At 43.1% G+C, this 23,392-nt stretch overlaps 1 protein-coding gene across 1 annotated transcript in view; it reads left to right on the top strand.

Moving 5' to 3' along the window:
* LOC147689399 (vomeronasal type-2 receptor 26-like) overlaps window positions 1-23,392 on the top strand; it is a 204,468-nt gene that overhangs the window by 147,717 nt on the left and 33,359 nt on the right. The window lies entirely within an intron of this gene.

Here is a 23,392-nt window from a genome sequence, read left to right on the forward strand (position 1 = left end):
CCTTAGATGGTACTTATTTAGTTTACTTACATTTGAACAGACTCATACCTTTATTTTAGGATCTGCCGAAGCCAGGACTAGTCCATCGTCATTAAGTAAACCAAACCTCAATCTCTTTTTCTCTCCCTCTCTCTTTAGGTCTCTCTCCCAACCAGTGCTGGCCTTAGGGTAATGTGACCAGCGTCATTGCGCCATATGCCAAGATCAAGGGTGCACCCCCTGCATGGCAGACTGAACCGATACAGGAGCAGCCTGCAGAGATCTTTGTATGCACAGGCTTTTTCAGGGGATAATTTCAGTGGCTTGATAACTCTACAGGTCAAAGCACTGCAGGGAGAGATCTGCTATTTGTCTAGTCACAGTTTTGACTCATGATATAGTAGCTCAGAGTGGTAATATTCCTGCTGCAAAGCACAATGTGGGATGTGCTGTACACAGATTAGTATTTTCTGGGTATAGCTAAGTGGGTTATTGCTTTTGTCACAGAGATCATCATCTTATTTTGAGTTCATAACTAACAATTCTTCTAATATAGAACAGTAAGCAATGAAGTGGCAACAAAGTGCTGCATGCAAATAGAAAGTCGTAGGTTCAGAACCTTATTGTTTATTCCCCTCAATCTATCATTATTCTAAGGTTGTAATCACTGTGTTACGCTTATGGAGCTCATTTTCTAACAATTTGTTCCTGGTTTGCATCAGAAATGTGGTGCAAACCTGTTGCAAAGTATTATTTTGAGGCTTACTTGTAGCGCAGATCCTGAATTGAGTTGGACAGTAGCACTAATGAATACAAAGTAACACTATGAGCTAGTGTATGCCATGGAGGCGTACCATGTGTGGTACACGGATGTTCGCATGTACTCACCCATGAATGTTATCACAAATGCTTATCTACTAGCTTTAACAGAAAGGGATATGCATAAAACAATTACGCATGCTCAAGGCAGGCGTAAAGTTGGAGAAAATATTTCCAAATTTGCAGGTGTGCTGCACCATACATTAGCCATACAAAGTAGTAAAATGTTATACTTTGTCAAACATTGAATTTTGTGCTGGAGGGGTACACTTTCAGTATGCATTGGCTCAAGGAAGTCTAAGGTACACCAGCACTAGAGGACATAACAACGGCACCTTATCTTAATAGATAACTTTGGTTGCTCCTCATGGTAAAAAATGCTTTGCTAATTAGTTAAGGAGGGGTTTAGGGAAAAACAAACATTCACCCCCCAAAGGAGTAAGCCCATTGGTATTCACAAACGGCACTTCAGTAGTTACCTAAGCCAAAAGGGCCAGCAAGCATTCCAGCTCAGCCTGGAGTAAGCCCAGCACCACAAATGGCCAACCACTGGTACTTCAACAACTGCCTAGCAATATTAACAGAGACAGGGACTTATAGTCAACACCATATATATATATATTTTTTTTAACTGTAATGTACTTTTATGGTTCATTAACAAACCGAAATAAAGTTGACTTGATGATGATGATAGCAAATAATGTTAAAAAAAGAATGTATTTAGAATTTTAGAACATTTGTATAGCTAGAATGTAATGATACAGAAATAATTTATTATTTTGAAATAAATATGTGTTTATTTTAAAATAGAATTAAAAAGTTTTAAGCTTAACAGAAAGCATACTTTTAATTATTTAACAATCTAGCTCTTTTATTTTCAATTAGTGTTAAACAAATTTAATTAAAACGCGAGTTTAATGAATGTAAATTACATTTTAATTTGAAATATATTTTTAATACATTAAATATTAATAGCTAAACTAATAATATATTTAGATATTAATTGTGTGTACTTTAAAAGACATACAAACCCACACACACTTATGCACATAATTAACTGACAGTAAGCGATATCACTGGATTAACCACTAACCTTCGGTTCCGGTGCGGCCTGCTGCCTTACGTAAAGTGCTTCAATGTCTTGTTAGGGGTGATAAGTGCTATATAAATGCAATTACAATAATTTAAAAGTCAAAATAATGTAAATATTTTTTAAAAAATCCTATGAGGTGTTATATTAAGTCCCTACCACAACTATTTTCTATGGGAGTATGTTCCAGAACCTGTGAATGGCCTTGTGTGGTGCTGAAGTTACTCCAAGGGTCGGCTGGTGTAGATTTGTAAGGGTGGGTGGAATTTGCGTAGTCGCGTTATGCAAATTCCTGCGAAATTGTAAAATATCTCCGCAAGCACACGAAAGTTCCACGAACACGCGGAATTGCTTGCCCCGCCAGTTTATGATGTGTTTTTGCGTGCTTGCGGGGAAATATATCGCTAACTTTCCCATGCAGTTGCTAATGGGCGCAGCCAAATTGTTTTTCACTTGTCCCGATGCTCGGGATGCTTATTTCCTGTTCAGGGTCGGGTATTGCGTACTTCTGCCTGTTCACAATGAGTATTTCCTGTTCGGGAACGCATATTACGTGTTTGCGACGCTTTTTGCATGCTCGGGGAGAAATATTGCGCAAACTTGCCCATGCGGTCGCAATGGGCGTGGCTATCTTATTTTTCACTCTATTGCTATGGTTCTGGGCCTGCTTTTCTAACCTCCCTCTATCTTTGCAATCCTTTGTTTCTGTACACTTTAAAAAAAATCTTTTCTATTTATTATCTATCTCTCTATATTCCTGAATCTATATTTTGAGTTTTTAAAACTTTTTTGTGACTTTTTCTATTACTTTTTAACTCTTTTTCTATAACTTGATTTTTTCATATCTTTTACTTACTTTTCTAATTCCTCCCTTTTATTTTCCACTCCCCTGAGTCCCAGAACCATGCCTAAGGGAGAGAGCAAGGGCAACAAGGGAAAGGGCAAGGCTGCCCGCAGCCGCGACCGCCCTCCCTGCGGAAGGCGGCACCCTCAATGGGCGCAGGCGCAGGCCTTATTTGATGAGGCGGAGGTGGCCGCACTTGTTTTGTTTGTGCAACGCCACCTTCTCTTAACCCTAGCTGGAGGCTGCAGACCTGGGTCCAGGTACGGGCTCTGGGAGCATTGCCAGTGCGCCGGGCAGTGTTTCACTGCTCTGGTGTCCGGAGCACCGATACTCAGCTGATGCACCGGTGGTCCAATATCCTGGACCGGGAGCAGGACCTGCTGGACCTGCTAGGAGTGGAGGTCCCGGGGCTTGGTGAGTAGCTGTTTAATATTACTACTTTGTGTTCTTCTGCTATGTGTTATGTATTATGGATATATTTTCTTTCCAAACAGCAAGAATGCTGCTGCTTACATTGGAGGTAAATTACGTTTAAAAATCTTCTGTGATTGTTATGACACAGGTGCTCAGCGTTACTAATCTTACTTGTTTGCAACTTTGCACCCGCTTGGCCTGATTATGTAAGAATTTACTTTACAGAACTTAAGTTAGTTAATGATAGAGAGACTCTAGTCCTTTTTTTGTCCTCCTGCCACTAAGAATAGATAGTGGTGGATTGATAGGTTTAGTTACTTATTAGTATTAGTTGTCACTTTTTAGTAGTCTGCCTGACGCATCCTCTGTCACGTCACATGCTGCTGAGTGCTGCTTATCCCAGTCCTTAGTAGAATCTTTTGAAGTTTGTTTAGTCAGTGGTAATAGGCTTATCACTAGCTGAACATCAGAAGCAACCAACCAACACTTTGGTGTATGCAAAAATTCATGCATGTGTCCTTCATCTATGCATTTTTGAGGGCTAAAATAAATAGAAATGCAGACTTAGTGAAACATTGGCCCATCTGTAATAGGTGGTCTAGGTCAGGTTTTACTTAGGCTTAGTTAGTATTCTAGAATCAGAATGGAACACTGGATTAGTGTTCATAAATAATAAGTAGATAGACAGTCAGTGAATCCCGCAATACTACTAGTCGATCAGATTAAATAGGTCAATTTTATTGCAATTGTTGTTTCCTAAAATGCTTTTTGAGTGTTTTTTAAAAATATTTTATTTGTTTCACCCCAATTATTAATGTTTGTCTCTTTCTTTATTGTATATTACATGATCAGCACCCAGGGGCAAGAAGACGGGGTCAGAGTCGGCGGGACAAGAGCAAGATACCTCCCAGGGCCAGGACCGCTCCTCTACCGAGGGCTCTGCTGCTGGCCCCAGTTAGTCCTCCAGTGGTTAATAATAATAATTATATTTCCCTAATTTTTACTGCACCTTATTTTTTCTGAACTATTATTTCGGTTTCCTAATTCTATTTTTTACAAAATCTTCTTTGATCTAGACTATCTGTTTCTAAATTCATGTTATCCCTGCCTCTAACTGCCTCTGCTATGACTCTCTGTCCTACTACTATTAGTCTGTCTATAGCTAAGCTTGCCCAGTTGGCCACTCTTTTATTTAAAAGGTTTTAAATAAAACTCAGATTCACCAATAGCTATAGCCACTGAGTCAAGTCCTTTGGGTTGTCCTCTTCTAGTCTTCTTAATCTTGAGGCTTTTTGACAATTCTCACCAACAAAATGCTCAACCAGATTTGTTTTACTATTTTTGATAGGATAGTACATAATACTAATGTTGTAGGGATTCTGCACATACAGAAATATGCACAAGAAAATAGGACGTTGCTGATGGGAGGTTGGACCTTCCTCATACCTAAGTCAGAACCCACAATCCCCTGACCGACTAGCTATAGTGTCTCATTAGCTCCCTGAACCCCTGAAGATACCCAATGATTAGACATCCTAGAACATAACACTCACAACCTTTCAGAGTGGCGGAAGCAATGCACACCCTTTTGCTTACTCACTTGTGTAAGCCCACACCAAATACCACAGAGTCTATGTAAGTTCAAAAGGTTTATTTTCAACTAACAAGCTCTGTACGTTGTTCTCCAATGCAGCACCAACAGCATAAGATTGAAACAATAAACATTGTTACAACTACAAGTCCATAGAAGACAAATGATTTCTGAGCGAATTCTGGGAGACCCCTCCCTTAGAACCTCGAAGTACTGGTTAGATCATAAGCTCAGAAAAGCTCCGGTTCATAGAAGAGAATCTTCTACCTGTTATGAGAAAAATGGTGCGCATCAGTATAATGCAAGCATTTCTCAATCATGCCAAAAAGTGTAGCTTGTTATGGCTAAGCAATACGGACTGACCAGAACTCCATAACAAAGTGGCTTGTTTTTTGACCTTGTACTCAGCACTCAGACAGAAGCAGTATGAACTCATGTGGGCTCATAGGCCTCTTACACAACAAGCTGCGAGGTAACGTGCACAAAAGACACAAAGCTAAAATGGTTGCATGGCTCAGGCTAACTTTTCAAAGAGTAGACTAGAATGACTCTAGGAACCATATAACACTACTAGTGTCTACTCTACTCTAGTTCCCGATTTGTACAAGTGATGTATGTTGTATATGTATGTATTAGCTTTTTTTCAATCTTGCTAGTGAAAAAGAATAAATAGGGGGAGCTGTATGTAGCGTCTAAAAATGTGTAATGTTTTTTCTAGGCGTACTACCGACCACCAGTGCCGGGGCCAGCGGCGATGGTGACGCAGCCATTTCAGAGGGAGCAGGATATGCTGCACCTGCAGGAGCTACAGGGGGGGAGCCAGCAGTAGTGGCTGGTGGTGGTAAGTTATATTTCTTACTTATTGACATTATACTCGCTGCAAGGGTTTACACTCACTGTACTGTTGAGACTTAGTAAGTCTGCAGTTGTAGTGAACAACGGTTGAAGAAGACACCCTTTACTTAGCATTATCAATAGCATTAGCAGCGGGATTTGAGTAACCAATGGCCTCTTCTATATGACTTGAATTCAGCTGTGAAAGGTTTATGGAGAAGACTAAAAGTCGCTCAGATGACCTTGATGGATGTGTTGAATGAAAAGGGAAAGAAGGGTGGATGGAGGAAGGACGGACGAGATGTAAAATGACTGGCAGAGAAGGATACTTGGGAAGCATGCATAGGTGGCAGATAGGAGGAATCTGATGAACGGGTGGTTGAAGGATGGGTGGAAGGTGAAAGAAAAGATGCCTGCCTGGGTGGGTGAAACTGTATGGGTGGCTAGAATCGTCAGTGGTGTTTTGGTCAAACTCAAAGCCAAGGCAAGCAAGGAAGGAACAATGATAGACATTTACTTTGAATGGATGGATGCCTGGATGGTATTCATCATAGATAGCATAGGTGGAGACTGTCACTGGATGAAGAGTCATAGTTTGAAGAGAATGTAAAAGAAACCGCGCCAGAGTAGCAAAGCCAATGAGAATATAAGTTGTATTATATTTGTACTTAAACATAGCATACACTGTTAATGTTTTGTGGGGGTGGTTACTGTTTTACGTCACATGGTTTCCTTCCTTGTTGCTGCAGGGCAGCAGCCAGTGTTTGATTTAAATAATATGCCAATTTTGTAATACATAAACAGATGGATGTGGTACCCCTCACTGAGTAACTTGTTCTACTAGTACTGTTAGGTTCTCCTCCAAGTCCATTATTTTACATCCCTCAAACTTCTTTTCTTACCTGTGATTGATGTTTAAGTTAGGCACAGCGATGGCTGCATGACGATGATGGTTTGGCTTCCCAAGAGAATGGAGATGCCATGGTTGTGGTGGTAGTAGGAGATACTGGCGGTAGCATTTGCAAAAAAAGAAAATGAGACAGTCAGTCGCCTGAGAGAGACTCTGGGAGGAGTAGTTGAACAAAGTAAATAAAACATAATGGTGGCGGGATAGCCTAGTACAACAAGTTACAAACTTTAGTTGTGTCGAGTCACAAGCATAACCTTTAGTGCTGTTGATGAATCCAATCAATGCCGGAAATTAATTATGATGGATTAGGTTCCTTTGGAAAAAAATTGACTTGCATTTTAAATATACTGAGCATGGGTGGGCAAGCAGAAGAAGATCCTCGCCCTGCCTTGAAATTTAATTAGTGTTGCTTTTGCCACATTTGTGGTGTACATTTAATTTAGTCACGCCTCAATAAATCACACAGCCCGGGGGAAGAAGGTTAGGGTTTGATGAATGGTTGGGAAGGGGGGTTTGGGGAAAAGTTTGATAAACAAAAACACTACGCATGGACAAACAACAAAACACAATCTTGGAAGACAACCATATCCATAAATCTGTTAAGGGAGCAAAAGGAAATGCATGCATTATGATGATATTGATAACTTGATGGTTAATAATAAGTAAAGTAGTACTTACTAACTACTATTTGACAATTACACAGTACAGGGCAGCAGTATATCAAGCAATGTACCTTGCCTGTCTGCCCTCAGAGAGACCCAAATTACATACAGTCTCTGTTCTGTTGTACCCAGCTTACTTTTAAAGATAGCTAAGAAAATAAAAAAATAGCCATAGGGATGAATTATAAGCAGAGAGAAAACAAAACATAATAACAACAACACACAGTCGTAAAGATTGAAGGTAAAAAAAAGAATCAAATTATTTAAAAGATGATGAATGTTGATACTGTTACTGTATTTTGTTATCCTGGTCAAATTGGAGAGTTGCATCTCGGCATTCCTCTTGGTCCTCCCTTCCATGGACGCTCCGTCCATCAATCTTGGGTGATGCCACTGCCTGCCTGGTGGATCTGGATTGGTAAAGTAAGTGTGAGTTGTTTTTCCCAGTATAGCACAGGGTAAGGTTTGGCCTGTAATTGTAGATGGAAAAACAAAAGGGATATTGAAAAATCAAGGAGATATAAAATGCATAAATTACGGTGGAGTGCAACAAGAACACTTTCAGTGGCGACATGGGTAGGATCCATTATGTCTACTCTGTTTCCAGCATTAACCTACAACAACAACAACAGGACAGAGCAGGCCCACGGCACCCGTGACCCATCCTCCATTTAGCGTACATTTTTTGACGGCTGCAGACAAAGCACATATATAGCAACATAGCATTTTTTCAAATTAAGTGACTAAATCAATGCACCGCTGTCAGCCATGCCACTACACCTGACTCGATTCCACCACTGCACAGACATGTAGGTCTGGTGTGGTTGTTGTTGACTTGTTTATCTTTTATGCCAATCATGAAATGCCCTGACTTATTCCATCAATCATCTCCAATCCTACTGAGTGACTGCGAAGATATAGGTCACTGTGGTCATCATCATCGTGTTGTCCAACTCAGTATGCAGTGTACAGAGTGAGTCCACATTCCATATTCAAAATGCAATGGCTCAGACTGCAGTAGGAGTACAATTTTGTTATTAAAAAACAAGAAGGGAAACATTGACTTGAGTTAATTTTAGTGTGTAGATAAATTATAGTACACAATGAATTCCCTTCATGCACAACAAACAACAACAACACAAATCACTCAGTCAGCAACCAAGGCATGGAATAATTCATTACCTGTTCCTTCTCATCTTAAGTTAAGGGGCAATCTCTCTCAGCTTGGAAAAGAGGATAGCTATAGTAGTCATCATGTTCCACTTAGTTATTTTGGAGGGACTGAACGAGGCAACATTTTCTTTTTTCTTCTATTCTACATCAAATCATCATCTGTCTTGAGGGAAATGGATTTAGGGCAAGTCAGGAGGATGGAGGAGCAGGACTCGGTGGAGTGGACTTCAGTGAAATGCATACAGCTGCAACTACAATATGGCAATAAAAAGACTAGAAGACGGTGGAGATGGCTATGTTGTGATTCTAAGTTTCTAACCAGAAAGACTGATACACACAAATATAAGTAAATAAGGGAGGAAGAAAGTAAGAAGTGCAAGCCTAGTTGTCAGGGAAGTATGGCTCGTCCTCAACCTCTGGGGGTTCAACCAGAAGTAGGTAATCTTCATCTAACACACTACTTCTGTCACCTAAGTTGCTGTCCTCCTCTTCCTGCATTGATTCATGTATTGTGTAATTCGGTGTTATAAAGTGCTGATTCATTTTGATCATGGTTAATCTCTCCACGTTTTTGGGTGAGAGACTGGTCCTTTTTACTGTTACAATGGCACCAGCAGCACTGAAAATACGTTCAGAAGAGACACTTGTGACAGGGCAAGCCAGATAGTTTATTGCCAGTCTGCTCAGCACTGGCCATTGGTTTCTTCCCCTATACCAATACCGCAATGGGTTTTGATCAATGCAGACCTCTGTTTGGTCATCCAGATAGGACTGGACCATCCACTCAATGTTCAGGGGTGCTACAGTTTTTTTGGCCCCTTTTGTCTTTGCATAAGCACTAGACCTAGCAAGCCCTTGCTGTAAATACCAATCCTATGCAGATTTAACTGGGGCTGATGATCCAGGTCTTGCTGTTTTTGTCGATAGTGTTGGTGACCGCTCTGAACCAAACGCACTGCTCTCAGGCTCTAAAGTGGAACTTGACACTGGATGCCCTGCTGCAGCACTTGTTGTGGGTTTGAGTAGCAGGCCTTTAATTGACAGCCGTTCATTTTCAAACTGACTGGCTACCTCAGCTATCCAACTTTTGTACAGGGCAACATCCACTTCTGAAAAAGGAATTAATGTCTTACGGTTCAGAGCCGATTCATACTGTGGATCCAGAATTGTGGCACAAGTGTAATGTTGTTCAGACACAATCTTAGTTTGCACCCTTGTATTTTCAGCTGAGCTAGGGGATAAGCTCTCCACCAACTCATATGCTTATTTTTTTTCCTCCACACCTATGTACGCTTCAGACACCTCCTTCAGCTGTTGCTGTCGCATGTGCAACAATGGGATAGCTTGGCCCACAGTACAGTCCTCCTTGCTGACTTCACATTTGAAGACCTTGAAAGGAAGAAGCATCTCTGTCAGGCATTTAACTAGGTACCATTGGTCCATCTGAAGGGTCATGCCTTTCACAGAGGCATCCCCTCTTTGCATAACATATTCATTGATTAGTCTGTACTGCTCAAACAGACGGTCAAGCATGTAATAAGTTGAGTTCCAACGTGTTGCCACCTCCTGGATGAGTGCTTTGACTGGCATTCTATATTCACGTTTCCGGGCTTTAAAAGAATGGCTGAAATGTGTTCCTATTCTTTGGCAGGTGGTCGGTAAGTTGTTGACTATGGCGTCTTTTTTCAGAAAGTCTTGAACAATAATGTTAATGCATTGCACCAAACACGGGACCCTGAAATCGGCACCATCCTCCATGGCCTTAAGTACATTACTGCCATTATCTGTGGCAACAAAACTAATGTTAATCCCTCTTGGGTGCAACCATTCAAAGACCTTGCTGTTAAACTCCTCCAAAATGTTTGCAGCAGTATGAGATTTCTCCATGGCGAACATGGCTACAGTTGCATGTTTCCGAGTAGCATTAAAAATCTCAGCAGTGTCAAGAAGACCTGCTTCAGATATCTTTTCTCTAACCCCACAAAAGATATCCAGTGTGCAGCGATGCACATGTAATCAGTGGCTTGGCAACTGGTCCACATGTCAGTTGTCAGGTGGATATTGTGAACAGCACTCTGCTGCAAAGCTTGTCCAAGCAATTCCAGCACATCGTGATGTAGTGCTGAAACAGCAACTCTGACGAAATAGGACCGACGAGGAGCTTTCCATTTAGGGTAGATGGCTGACACAAATTCAAGGAAACCCACCCCTTCCACAAAATAAAAAGGGAGAAGGTCCAGCAATAACATTTTAGTCAGCTTCGCATTGTCCAAATGTGCCATTGGGTGGTTGAGTTCGTACTGCCCCTCTGACCTAAGCATGCTGTCAATTGTAGAGTGGAATATTTTCCTTTGTGGTGCAGCTGTCTTGTTGAACCCAGTTAGGCTCACCTATGCACTTTTTCATTGTATTACTCTGTTGCCTTGGCGTCTCAGCCTGACTCTTACTACGGTGCCACTGAGGTGTTGCTGAGGATGTGGGCGGTACCACCACTCTGCTTCAGACAGGGCTAGAAATGTCTCCCTCTTATTCACTTTTCACTGTGATCGTATGTTCTTCTACTTCTTCATCCCCACCAACAGCACTTGGTGCAGTTTTACTTTTTTGTAAGCGAAGTAGGTGAGCCTCCCACTGGATGATGTGGTGTTTTTTAGATGACTTGTTTGGCCTCCGGAACCATAGTTTGTACCAAGCTTACCCTTTCAGCGTGTTGACAAATTGAGCATTTAGCAATGTTCTCTTCCGTACTGCTAACCGAAAAGAAGTCCCAAACTATGCAGGTGTACTTTCTGGTGCTGCTGGAAGCGCCACTTTCAATTCCAGATGAATTGGAGGGGGGGCATGGAATTTGACTCTGCACTTACAGTACCACTATCTACTGAGGTGGTGGTTGACCTTGATGTAGGTCCCTGCCGGGCCTTTGCAAATGCAAATATGGAAGCTGGAGCTGGTGTTACCTGTCTTGGTTGTATCGTGCTACATCCCTCGCAGCAATTTTGGATAGGGTAATAATGTTGGTCTCCATCTCCTCTGGGCCAGGAGTGATGTTTGTGATGACTGGCTTGTCATCATCATCATCCCCCTCGTATACATCTACTTCCATAACTCTAAGGCTTTCTGGAACCTTCCTTTTCACTAGCCTTGTCTTGTGGCATGCAACACTCTCAGACTGAGCTGGTGGATTCCAAGTGGCATCTATATCATCAGAAGTGGGGCTTGAAGACAAAGTTGATGGACTAATCCTCCTTTTCCTTGCTGGGGATCTGGGAGACATTGGATCTTCTGAAAGAGTGGCTTGCTCCTCTTTATCTGGAGGAAGCTCATTTTCCCGAACTGCCCCTACTTCCGGAGGAACAACTACTTTTGTGGGCTATTGTTGTGGCTGTAGTGGCAGCTGTTGTGGAAGCTGTTGTGGCGGCTGTTGTGGCGGCTGTTGTTGCGATTGTTGTAGCTGCTGTTTTGGTGGCTGTTGTGGCTTCTGTGTTGCCCACTTATCTGCTGAGTCTCCTCCTGCATTGGTTGGGTACTACTTTGCGATAATGACATTTCAACAACACTGCTCATTGGTAGATTGGCTACTTCTGCGACACTCATGGGCTTGGGCCTAGGTTTGTGGGGTGGGCCCGCTGATGCAGAGGTGCTGCTCCCAGCTTGGTCCCCGGACACTGCTGATGCAGGTGTAATTTCTTGTTTACCAAAAAACATTGTGAGCGGCACACCAGTCTTGGTAAGTGCCACTTCCGTCTTCTGTTCCTTTTTCTCACTGGCAACTTTCTTGGCACTGGAGGACCTGGTAACTTTCTTTGGGGTCATCTTCTTCCGATGTCAGCAGGACGCTGTTGCACAAGTTGCAGACATGTCTGTGGCCACACGTCATGTGACGTGCGCAGCAGGACTTCTGTCTGGCAGTACAATGGGTGAAGATGACACCTCCTCCTCTGTCTTTTTGTGCACCTAAAAGCCAAGAAGCCAGGAGAAGAACATCAGTAAAATGTTGCATATGTTGTTGTGGTTCAATTACTACTACTACAAACAAAACATATAATATATAACTTAGTGTGTGGTGGTCATACTTGTTAGTGTTATAATATTACATTTTTTTTAAAACTGTTTGAGTTAAAAAAGAAACATAACAGTGTAGTCATTTGTGAGATTTTGACAACAAGGGCTTTCATGGTATACGTACTGTGTACACTCAGGAAGGATAGGAAAGAAGAACAACAACAACAAAAATACAAATGGAATGGAAGTGGAACCTGTTTGTTTGGCATTAAATTATTTGCTCATCACGTCATTGAGGGAGCTGCAGCTGGCAAAGGGATGGATGGAAGCAGTAAGCCAAGAGGAACATAGGAAAGACATGCAGGCATATATGGCAAAAGCAGCACACTACTAAAGTACCACCACACAATGGCCACAAGTCACATGGACACTCACAGACACAAGCAACAAGCAGGAGGCATGGAAAACAATGAACTGAAACAGGCCTATAATAGCCAGGCAAAGGAGACATGCTAAACAAGACAGCTTTAATGCAATAAAATTCAAAAACAAAAATCCACAGAGCTAAACAAGGTGTGCAAGGTACACAACACAACACACCACAAACAACAAAGGCATTTATTTAACACACACCAAAAAAGAGAAATACCCCCAAAAAACACATTTTTGCAATAAAATCCAATGCCATCCATGCCCTAAATGATGTTTAAAATAAATTCAACACTCATCAAAGGAACAGTTGTTTCATCATGCACCCACCATGACTAGCTCTGGGCCTACTGGCTTCCCACAATAAATGTTTTTTAAAAATGATGAAAAGTCTCAACATTGTAGTTGCAACAAATGCTATGCCCGAATCAAACCAACGTACTTGTACAATCTGAAACCCAAAAGTCCTCAAATCCAATGATACATGATGCAGCAGACACAAAGAGTGATCCTTCCAGCTCCAAATCCAAATGAAAAATTAACAGGAGATGGACAAAGAACTGGGAGGAGCCTGCTGGGCAGGAACAGGAAGTTGGAGAATCTGTGGCACTTCCTTCCTCTCCCAAAAATACGTTTTTAATAAAAAGGACTCCTTGCCCAACAAAGTACAGCCAAATGTCAATCTGAGGAGTTTTTTCATCCAAATCATCATTTTAGAGAAGGTTTTATGCTACACGAGATATTATTCTTTTCCAGATTGCAAATTTTGCGTGTTCGGCATCGCGAGCTTCACCAAACTGCCACCGCATGTCCGATGGCATGTCTGAATGATGTTTCGCAACCGCACACTCTTGTGGTGTCCGTTGGCACGGCGAATGACATGTTCTCGATTGCACACTCTCGTGGGATCGAGTGGCCGGCTACCAAAATCTTGTGTTGCACGCGAATGGATGGGAAAACTCGTCGTGAACGCAGGGATCCCGCTAAGTCTCTATTGCTCGCAAAAACAGATATTTGAAGCGCGAACAAGGAAATAATTCTGCAAATCTGCAGATCAGTGGAATTTTTAGTAATTCTGCATTCTACTGGGAACGCAGAATTGCCAAAAATCTGCAAATTCTGCGAGCGGAGCAGATTTTATCCCCCAGGGTTATACATTTGCTGCAGTTTTGTCACCCTTAGTATGGTAGCAACTTCAGAAATGTAATTTGTGAATATCAATGGTCTTAGGGCCTGAGTACAGGTTTGGCGGTGCTGGAGCGGGACCCCCCACTCCTGCACCACCAAACCTGAGGTGAACCCACCAGATTAGGAGTTTTCACCTGGTCTGGGGGTGTTTCTTTGGTGTTCCCACATTGGTGCCTATTTCATAGGCACCGCAATGGGAATGTCTCAAAATGTACTTGCACATCATGAACTGGTGCCCACTCTGCATGCGTCCCCCAGCCCAGAGGCACTTTTGTTTCCTGGAGGTAGAATCACCATTAAAACTGTGGTGGAGAGGAAACTCATAATATGCTTGCCGGGACCGCAACGTCCCACAAGCATATTGCAGCCTAAAGACCACTGCATCGTCAGGGATCCCTGCTGGTAGCAGTGGTCTCAAGTTGACCCGACTGCACTAATTGTAATAGGGCGGTCAAAAGATTGCAGTTGCCGCACCCCCGCAGTTGCTGCACCCCCACAAGTCTGGCAGTCCATGGACCACTAGACTCGTAATAAGGCCCCTAATCTTTTGTGGGTATGTTATGTATTAGCTCGTCCCTTCATAAACATTCCCTTACCTGTTCCTAAACCCCTCCTTGCCCCTCCCTAAACGCCCCTTGTGTAGGCCCCTTCTGTGTGAAGCACGGAATATAAAAAGGGAGCACAATACCTGAAGGAAGCAGAAGGAGGGAGAGTAGAGCTTGCACAAAAGTTTTGTCTCCAGGGTGTCAAGTGTAGCACTCAGTTTCTGTTGCGCACTACAGAACTATGCACACTCAGCACACACACCTCATCTGCTGTAAGTACAGGGCACACTAAGGCCACAGATCTCAAGTTTCTGCAGTAATATACGGTATTGTGCACACTCAGGGCACAGATTTCATTTTCTGCACCACAGTACAGCACCTTGCACAGTCAGAGCACAAACCTCCATTTCTGCAGCACCGAACCATGCATACTCAGGGCACAGATAACCAATTTGCAGGTGCATAGCCTTGGGGGGAGTGGGAGATGATTGGTGTCTGATCCCCCCCCCCCCCAATACATTCTTGGTTTGGAAGTTGGGCCCGGAGATCCCTGAGTGGGTCTGCTATCTATGTGTCAGGTTTTTCTTGTCATCCTTATTTAACCTCTTGCATGCTCATGACGAGCTCAGCTCGTCATGAGCTACAGTGCTCCTGTGCTTATGATGAGCTGAGCTCGTCATGGCCTTTAGAACGCTCGCACGCTGGGCTAATTTCCCTGCTGTGTGAACGTTCTAAAGAAACGGGTGCGGCTGTGACGAGCTCAGCTCGTCATGAGCACAGGAGCACTGTACTGCATGACGAGCTGAGCTCGTCATGAGCATGGGGGCGCTGTGCGCGCCCCGCCCCCCAGCACAGCAGGTAAATGTGCGCAGCAGTGAAGGGGTTAACTAAAAGGGTTTAACTTTTCCTTTATTACTTTGATGCCCTTTCCGATTCGCTAATATGCTGGCAATCTTTAGACTTTCATGAGCTGTGCTCTGCAGAATTACATTTTTATTAAATCTGCATTTTTTATTAGGAATAGGTATTCAATTTAATATATTGTTCCTGATATAGGGTTTCAATTTTCATGTATCTTGTGGTAGACATTTTAAAAGTTATCTGTTGGATTACTTTTTGGTAGAAAAAAGTGGTTTGTTTGGTTTTATCTTATACTATGCTTTTATGGCCTTTGGCCGAATAAAGTTTTTTGGACTTCACTTGAGTTTGCCATCTGCACCGCAGGAGCGTCACAAAAAGTCACCATACAGTGGTGCACGTGCTCATAAAAAAGCCCCATATTTCTTAATATATCACACTCGGCGTTTGATTTGTTTGTTCCTGATTTTCTCCCTTTTCACCCATTAGTAACTATCATGCTTTAAGACTTAGATTCATAGCTTGTCTGTATGACCTACCACTATGATTACATTTTACTGAAAGTGAGCCGACCTTTTATCATATCTCAAGTCGCTCCTTTATGTACACCATTTTGCTATCAGTTATCTCAGCTGTTAAAATAAGAGTATGTGTTGCAAGATATTGGCATTGAATGTTATTGTACCGCATCTATTAAAATGTTAATAAAATATGTCTTGGAAATGATGGTGCAGTTCTGCCCTCTTCAGGTGATGCAGTGCATCAACTTTGCTTGCTGCACTGCACTGTGTTGCGTCAATCCTTTTTAGGTCGAGCTGGTTCAGCGCATGTGGTGCCCTGCGAGGCCTGCTGTATTTGAGAATAGAAGTGAAACCCCACCCACTCCCCACACATATTTTTCATTGGCTTGTGTCATTGTCCTTCGTAAACGCTGGCTTCTGGTTCATTAATAGGCTTGGTAGCCCCACCTAAGTACAATCTTGTCTTTATTTGTAACCACCCAAGAGGACTGGCCCTTTTACTTCTGTTGTTACATGGTATGTATTATTTAGTCTTTAAGCACTATTTTTTAATGGATTTCTCCTACTGCAGAAATGACATGCTTTCCTGCAACAACAGCCACTCTCTCGCTCCTTGGCTACAGCTCCACCCCTTCCCCCCTCACTGCCCCAACCACCTCTTTGAGGTCTGTTTTTTTTTTCTTTTGATTTCTCATCCTCCCACTTGACTACGCATTTTTTTAAATTTACATTAGTAGGATTGATTGATTTGATGTTGAGCTGATGCGGAGACTCGAACACTGGTCCCCAGCTCCTGAGCCGGTAGCTCTGACTGCTAAGCCTCTGGGGGCAGCGCAATATTATCTATGTTTGCTTATTTTACACTTTAATGGCGGCCGCGCCCCTTTCCTTAAATGACCCGAGTCTAAGGAAAGGGGCGCGGGTGCCATTAAAGTGAAAGCACGGGATGTGGAGATTTTACAAAAAGAAGCATTTGTTGGTCAACTTAACACACAAATGTTTGTTTTGTGTAAAAGCACCCTATACTGTGGTTTCACTTTATTGGTGGCCACGCACCTTTCTTTAGACATGGCTCGTCCAAAGAAAAGGGAATGACTGACATTAAAGTTGAAGTTGGAGCGGTGCATGAGCATTTTTACAAACAATCATTTGGAATACTATAGGTGAAACTCTTGTAAATGCGAGACCTATTGCATTGCAAATGCCCCTTAGTCTGCAGTTTATCAAGAAGTTGCAAATCTTCATCCATAGACATACTCCCTAAATGGATGACCTTTACTACTTTTTAGAATTCACAAACATTGGACGCACTATGCCAGTTTAAGGTATCCAGGCACTCTACTGGCAATCAAACACCCAAAAAGAGACTGGACAAAAGCATGCAACCAGACTAACTACTAGCAATCCCTGGGGTAGCATTTCAAACCATTGCTTTTCACCCACACTGCATTTCTAGGCAGAGGTTTTGATTTAGGATTTAGCACATGGAGCAAAGGCAGACAGAGTAGCGGAGGACATTTCTGCCTTTACTCCGCCCACCTTAGAGATGTTCGTCAATCTGGTGGGCACCTCTATACATTCACAGTTCCTGAAGACGAAGGGAAAGTTTAACGAACAGCTCTGCCAGATATAAGGGCCAACCGTCAGACTTTTCCAAATATATATTGTTCCAAAATTCTTTTTTATTTAGTTTATTTTTCTTTATTGAACAATCAAAACAATACATCATAAGATAAGCCAGTACGTCATATAGTCAACAACATAGTAGAATGTGAACAATATATCATAATACAGAAGAAAAATACATACAAAAAAATGAATAAATCACAAAAAAGTTAATATACGTAGCAATATTATAATAGAAAAGAAAAAAGGTAGAAGGCGAATAAAAGAGAAGGAAAAAGACGAGAGTGGAAAGAATCTAGTGTAATAATTTGCTCTGCAATAGGTCTCGCATTTGCGAGAGTTAAAGCTATTGGCGTTGTAAATGACAGAGGGCCTCCGTACTCATGGTGGAGGCCCGCAGTTGTGGGGGAGTCTCCACACCCACGGTGGAATCTTCACAAGGAGAATTCTCATTGCGTAGATTCTGCCTTGAGTGCGGTGAGTCCCCAGCAATTGCGGGGCCTCCACCACGAGTGCGGAGGCCCTTTGTGTATCAGGCCCAATGTTGTTTACGTGTGTGTACCAGTTTGGAGTGCAGTGTCCTTTGGGAACTCGTAAGTGTTTAGGGATGCAGTATATTACCCTGGGTGCTGTGCCACCAGGGATTGAATAGCTGTACCATTACTACACAGGGGGCCATGCAGTCTGATTCAGGAATACGCGATTGTCCCGCCTACATCTTCATAGTGCCTATTGTCATCAGCTGGCATTTTATTATACACGCAGGATGTCCCTTATTGTTTTTTAATGCACATGTATACTCAAAAGTCAACATATTCATAAGCAACAACTGAAGTTTGTGGTAAAACAACACAAACATGGCAGACATATGCCACAGCAATCCTGAACAAATACCAGATGACCCCAAGCAGCCTAAATTAATGGGACTGTAGAGCACCCGAATGGCAGAATACTATTTTGCTTAGGCCTCCTCAAATCCATGCAACAGATGAAGAAATCTGAACATAAAATATACACTTAAAGACATTAGGACAACCGCTGACCTCATCTCGTATCTTGGTTTCAAAAGAGGCCTCTTTTTGTTATCCTGCATACATAAATGTATCCTGGGTATATTATTGTTTAGCTCTCCTTGCCTCAGTAAAAGAAATTACAATTTCTTAGGTGCACCTACATCCGGACAGAGTTCAGAGTGACTGACGTTGAAGCAATTCCAGGTGCACCGTTCTGCTGAGATAGGTCTTGGTTTCCTCAGATAGCAGATGCCATTGGGTCAGACCGGTGGACTGTAGCATAGACATACACACTGCGAGTGAAAATGGACCATGTCTGAAAGAAGCTGTAAGTGGAAAGCAGCACAGCTTCCAGGATGTTTATAGCGATTTCACAGCCAAGGGCTGATAGTGTAGGTAAAATGTACACATTTTAAATCATGAGTGCACTTTTATATATTGCTCTTATGTAGCAGCACATTATGTAAACGTACTCTGCAGGGGCACAGGAACTATTTCCTAACTCAGTGGCTGCCATCCTAACAGCTTCGTGGTGGATGAAAGACAGATTTGATTCTACAAGGCTCATCGTCCAAGCTTTGGTTTTACCTGCCGTGTCGGACTGCTGAGGATACCGGAGGGATTCTGCTGCCGTGTTTGATTTTGTGGAAACCAGAGGGTTTTGCTGAAACTGTTCACGGCTCCTGCTCTGCGGGTGCCGTTCACGCGGCTTGGTTTTGGAATCTACACACACCGAGGGACTGCGAGGACCAGCAGGCTATTCCAGCCACACCTGCAGCCTCTTCCATGGTGGTCATGCCTCCAGGTTGGAACACTAAAAATCGCTTCACTTGTCCCGTGATGCGGGACGCGCGTGGGACCAGCCGGGCTAAGCCCGGGTAAAGGGCAGGCCATCTGTGGCCATCCGGGGGGCTATCCCCCTAAAATTCTGTTAGCAAGGGTTGTGGCCTAGCTTATTTGTGCTACAATTAATTTGTATTCTTCATGTGACTTTTGTGTGTGGAGAGCAAGGGTTTATTATCTCCCTTACGCAACTACTTGTTTAGCGTGTAACTCTTCTCTTGCATATATTCCCAGTTATTCCAGTTAGTCTATTTGTGCCTTGAGACAGAATCCTTACAATGTCTAATATCGGAAAGGTGAAAAAAAGTGCTATTACAAACACTGGTGGGTCCATTACTAGGACCAAGGATGAGTTTATTACTAGGGCTGCTGTTGCGTTGGATCGAGAGATAGCCCTCACTGAGAAACGGTTGTCTGCCGATCCCTTCCATCTTAAACGCTCCTCGTTAGGCACCATTAGGGACACAGCCAGCCCTGTGCAAACTCTTGTCTCTCTAACCTCGCCAGGTAATCCGGGGGTAACTGGTCGGGGTGAGGGGGAATCTGATTTATCAGGTGCTTGCACCTCAGTGGCACTTTCTATCATGAGTTCCCTATCGGAGGTTAGCCCCCCATAAAATTAATTAATACACAAATTTCACTTACTAAACGGGGGAAAAGGAAGCGTGGGGGGGTCCACAAAAGGACAGATGTCCTAAAGTTACAAAAACTTCAATTAGTAGAGGGGCTTCCGCCCCTCTCTTCCAGCATAGTTCTGATAAAACAACAACCATTCACGACGGCCTTGGGAAGCATCCCCCTGACTTGTCTTCACGTCTGCCATTGCTTGCAGAGCTTCCTGACAATATTTTTGATAAGATAGAGCACTTGATGAAATCGCTGATGCTCCCCTTGTTTGAAAGAATCAAGTTAGTACTTGAAAAATTGGGGAAATTGGAAAACACTGTTTCGGCGTTTTCCAATGCTCCTCAAAGTTGTTTATTGGTTCCTAACTGCTGGGATAAGGGAGGATCTGAGTTAGCTTCGGGAGGTACTATCACACCATGCCCTATCACTATTCCTCACATTGCCCCCCCATCCAAAACGAAGAGGTTGGAAGATGTAAGGAGGGGCCAATTATGATAAGCCTCCCACCTGTACAGGTGCGTTTGGGTGGGAAGGGGTTGGAAACAACTATAGTGGAGGGCGAGGTTTCCTCTCAAGATAACACGGACCTGTGGTCCAAAGGAAGAATGAGAAAACATCCCTGTATTGACCTTCCACCTGATTCAGCACCTTACACTGTAATCTTGTCAGGGGTACCTGAGATCTCACAGGACAAAATGGAGAGTCATAGGGAGCTGAAAAAGAAAGTTATTTTTTGGCTTAGTAACTTCATACCCCTCCCCGCCCATATTAATGGTTACATTCTGTTTGTTAGGAGGGTAAGCTGGTTGGGTGGCAGACTAAAGGATCGGGAAGGGGATTGCATAATTGTAAACTTTAGGGACCCTAGGGCAGTAAAGTTTATATGTAATGAAGGGGATTCAGTAGGGAGGGTATGATTAGTACGCACCATCTAAGTCAGTTCTATCCTCGTTCAACCTCTGGAATCCCCTGATTTCATGCAACTGGTCCGATATGCTCCCAAGACATCTAGGTCTGCATATAGGCAGTGGAGAAGTGTGGCTCACCGGTTAGAGGAGGCAGACCCAGACGCAGAGGTCAGACCCGAGACCAGGGTTCAATTCCCGACACGGCAGGGTCTTGAGCTCAAAATGTCCACGGACTCGATAATTCTCGCCTTGGTGCCTACTCGAATCATGGGTTCACACTCTGCAACTCTGGGCAATAGCTTGCTTAATCTCCACTACGGCCCCACCGCGATGGGATGCCTGGCTTTCACCTTGGGGATGCCCAGTAGGGGTTATCTCGTAGGGAAAAGTCAGGACGGGTTCCCAAAGCAAGCGCCTTGAGACCTTACGGTGAAAGGCGATATATAAGAACGTATGATTTATTTATTTATTTTTATTGTCATCTTTAACGGGTCCACTATCTTGATCCCCACTTTAAGTACCCAACTGCTACCTTTAATCGTTTCGCTCCCCTGACACTCTGGAGGAAAACGACTGACTTAAGGATGGTAAGGCTGTGACTATGTACGCCTCTACGGGGAGCCCGTCGCAAACCATAGGGGACGTAGGATGTAGCTTAAGATCAACGTCTAATGAGGTTTTCCTTTCCCCATCTACTCACCCTAATAATATTAATACTGTTATGACGAGTGTTGTTTTAAACTCTAGTGGAAGTTGTTTGGAGGGGTTTGGTAGCCCCGTTCTCCCCCTGACAAAAGCTAAATTTACAACAAAGGTTTCTTCCTGGAACATAGCATGCCTGGAAGCTAAATTAGGCCTACCCGATTGGTCCAATTTTATTGAAGAATCTGATATATGGTCCTTCCAGGAAACATGGGGTCTGGCCCCTTTATACCGCCTAGGCTATTTAAATTACTCTCAACCTGCAACTAAGGGTACTAGGGGTAGACCGGTGGGTGGACTGTCAATCTGGGTTCGCCAATGTGAGGGTGTCACCGTGGCGGAGATTCCGATTATTTGTATGGATATCTTGGAAATTAAGATTAGTTCCACAAAGGGCCTTAATATAAGTATCATCAATGTATATTCAAGGGGGATTGCAGGAGGGAGATGACTGCATACTATTTACCTATCAGAGGAACTTCTCAGCTCCTTATCGAACACTGATAATAGGATTGTGATGGAGACTTTAATACCTGTTTCGAGCCCCTTGATATGGACGATGGGAAGTGCTCTGAGGTTGAAGATTCCACGTGGGGAATCCCACAGTTGGAGCTTCCTCCAGTTAAAAAATGGACGCAAGCGGCCATGTACATGTAGGGGTTGAGTTTAGACAAGGGTTTGCGGGCGGCCAATGGTAGAACCAAGTCTGACAGGCTAGGGGCAATGACCTTTGATAATGGCAGATCGAAGTCACGTATAGACTATATATTGGTTAACTTGGGGTTGTGGTCAACTATAGAGGATATGATGGTAACATTTAGATTATAGAGCGACCATAACCCCTAGTCGTGTCCTTGACTGACACTAGTTTTATTGACTCTCCCATGGCTGTAGTTCAGGGCAAAGTCTTATTAGCCAATGATGTGCGCAAAGAGTGCGATGGCCAAAAATCCTCCTCAATGAGGGCTTATTGTCTTCTATTAGGCATTTGCTAATTTGTACTGTGGATAATCTTAAAAACCTTAAGTCCCAGGAGGAGTTAAATGATACCATCCCCGGTATACATAATGTCTTATTTTCTGAGCTTAAAACCTTCTTTTGTCAAAAGTATTCCACAGGAACTCCAAAAGCAAAGAACTGAGATCTAGTACATGGTATGACAAAGGCTGTAGGCAGGCACAACGAGCTTTGCGCATAGCTATTAAATCCAGAATACCAGCAACCTTTTAGTCCTCTGCCTTGTCTAGGCTCTCTTGTAAGCCCTTGCGAATTATTATGATGTGCACAACATGGTTCTCTTATTGAGCAAAGTCCCTGGAAGCCATACATTGTTTTATGAGTAATTATTTTGCCACTGATTGTTCATAAGTTGCAGAACTGAAATATGACACCATAAATAAATCAATACCATTACAATAAAATCTGACATTACAGGCTCATTCTGTGTGAAAATGAGCTTGGTCTGCTGGAAGATGGGGCCAGAGTGAGCAAAGCCCACACATAAGATCCCCCAATAGCCTCGTTCCTATAACTATAGCCCCAACCAAACAACCCCGGCTACAGCTCGGACTCGGATTTCAAGATGAAAGTGCCCTGCACAGATTCCTTCAGTACTGGGTATTATAAATGCTGAAATAATCCATTATTGGTAGAACAAATGCTACTGCTTTTTAGAAACTGTTAAAGGGCTGAAGTTTGGCACAATGCGAAATTCCGGAGCGGTTCTCCCCCAAACCTCTAACTAAGGCGTGCAATCAGTTTCTTAAACACTGCAAGTGTTTGTTACGAGACAGGTCTCAGCTGAGGAAGTTCAC

Source organism: Lissotriton vulgaris, chromosome 10 (assembly GCF_964263255.1).
Source record: "Lissotriton vulgaris chromosome 10, aLisVul1.2, whole genome shotgun sequence".
In the NCBI taxonomy this organism is placed as follows: domain Eukaryota; kingdom Metazoa; phylum Chordata; class Amphibia; order Caudata; family Salamandridae; genus Lissotriton; species Lissotriton vulgaris.